The 2,408-nt window shown below is 47.3% G+C and overlaps 1 pseudogene; it reads left to right on the top strand.

The window, feature by feature from the left end:
• The first annotated feature begins 580 nt into the window (after window positions 1-580).
• Window positions 581-698, top strand: LOC126282647 (5S ribosomal RNA; annotated as a pseudogene).
• Window positions 699-2,408: the final 1,710 nt, after the last annotated feature.

Genomic DNA, 2,408 nt, shown 5'->3' with positions numbered 1-2,408 from the left:
TTGTCCCGCGGGGGACGGCTTTCAGAAGAAGAACTGCTTTTCATCTCCCCCCGGCATGCATTTTTCATGCAGTGCTTCCATATTCGCTGTATTCCGCACATGGACAGAGCCGAGAACATGGGCTGTGGAATGTATGGCAGCTAGCTGATTCGCTATTAGCCATAAATTGAAGGTGACGAAACGATAAGGTCGCGTCTCGGGCTGGAGATTGCGGTAAACAGTTTGTATCTCTCTTTTTCTGATCCAGATTTTGCAAGCATGAGTGGAGGCGAGGATCGCAAAGGAGGTTATTCTTGTTGACTGAAGTGGAACTCAGACGTGGTTGTGGGAAATAAAAATAATCGTTTTTTTAAAAAAAAATTCTTTATTCAATATCATTGTAATTATACATGTTAAACCACTACCTAAATACATTAGGGGGTCCTAATTTCATATCTCACATTTCTGCAGCTATTGATTCTACACTACAGGTAAATACTTTTAATTCCTTTACCACTACAAGGAACTCTAATCTTCTATTGTTCAGTTTCTACCTATGTCTAAGTGTTGGTTATTTTATGTCTTTCTCTGAACTCTATTGGGCAACGGCCTTGCCGCAGTGGATACACCGGTTCCCGTTCAGGTCACCGAAGTTAAGCGCTGTCGGGCGTGGCTGGCACTTGGATGGTTGATCATCCAGCCGCCACGTGCTGTTGCCATTTTTCGGGGTGCACTCAGCCTCGTGATGCCAATTGAGGAGCTATTCGACCGAATAGTAGCGGCTCCGGTCAAAGAAAACCATCAAAACGACCGGGAGAGCGGTGTGCTGACCACACGCCCCTCCCATCCGCATCCTCATCAGAGGATGACACGGCGGTCGGATGGTCCCGATGGGCCACTTGTGGCCTGAAGACGGATTGCTTTTTTTTCTGAACTCTATTAGTAAGGTACATCTAATTTATCCTACTAACCTTTACTAACTGCAGCATTACAGGCGTGCCAGTAATCGATAAACCTAATTATTGTTGGCCTTGCCCACCGAGATAACCCCAGCGTGAATGCCGCTGGCACTGGGCTGGCCGATGACTGAGTTTCGCTGTAGTGCTATGGTAAGAAGTTTTATCCTATCTTTCTACAACTAGCTTATTTCTTGTATCTATCGTCTACTTTGGTGCTTGTCTTGATCTGTAGGTCATGCTCCTCCTTCCTCCTAATCCAAGGCAAGACGTATCCCAGCCGTGAAGCTGCTGGTCAAGTCCAGGCCCCCGCTGAACAGGGAAAGTGCACGGAGTCTAAGTCAGTGTGATTATCTACTGGTTGTTCCTCAGAAATTCCCTAAGGACTTTTTTAGACATCTCATCTGAAAGCTTACTAAGGACATTGAATGTGTCCTCTTGCCTAAGCAGGTGGTGCGTGTCGTTGTTAGGAAGTTGTTATCTGAGCTGATTTGCAACGTCGTCGAAGAGGGGGCACTCATACACTACATAGTCTGCAGTCCTTGCACAGCACCACAGTCACACGTTGGTGCAGCCTGCTTTCCAAACCGACACAGGTATGGTCGGGCCCATGTCCAGTAAGGAATTGCAGCAGTCCTCTCGTTGGTTTGAGGTATGTGAGCTTTAGACGTTCCTCTATGTGTGGCAGCAGCTCAGAAGTTCTGCGCTCCGTTTCATCACTATTCCATTGATTCTGCTATAGTTCTAACTCTCCTGTTTATTCCAAGCTTGTCCCCATCATAAAATCCAATTATTTCCATCATTTTTCCCTCCTCTCCTTCTTCATCCAATAGTAGGCAGCCTGCTCCCTAATTTTGATATCTAACGGACAGATCCCCATTAGCACTAGAAGCGCCTCCTCCTCCCCCCCCCCCCCCCCCTCCCAGGAATTATTCTGCATGCTCCTACTGAATGCAGGAGCATATTTCGCTGCACTCTTCTTACGGCCATGGCAGGAATGACCCTCGTGAGCCTGTGAGCCCTGATCCTTATCCTGCTATAGATGTTAGGATGCTATTGTGGTAAAGTTTGATTAGGTCAGGTGGGAGTAGGAAACGTTTGTGAACTATTCCGATAAGGTTGTTTAGCAATACCAGGGATCTTTGTGATACAGTATCAGTCTGTGATGTATAGTTCTACCTCTCGTTGGTGACTTCACCTATGTATCGGGCCTCACGGCGCCGAAGAGCTGGGTCCCTGGGAGCGCGATGTTGTCCATCACGTTGCCGAGGTCTCCGGAAAATGTGGCGCAGACTCACTCCTATGGGGAGTATATACATTGGATTTAATGCCATTAATGTTAGAGACTATCTAGTAGTCCGCCGATGCCACAACTATGGCGATTGGGACCACATTTACAAGCATTGCGAAAGAAAGCCGGCTTGCGTCAGGTGTGGGGCGGAGGATCACGTCAGAAAGAATTGCAGTAAAACT

The sequence above is a fragment of the Schistocerca gregaria genome, chromosome 7, assembly GCF_023897955.1.
Source record: "Schistocerca gregaria isolate iqSchGreg1 chromosome 7, iqSchGreg1.2, whole genome shotgun sequence".
Taxonomy (NCBI): Eukaryota; Metazoa; Arthropoda; class Insecta; order Orthoptera; family Acrididae; genus Schistocerca; species Schistocerca gregaria.
Note: the sequence above shows the minus strand (reverse complement) of the source record. Positions and strands in the feature narration are given on the sequence as shown.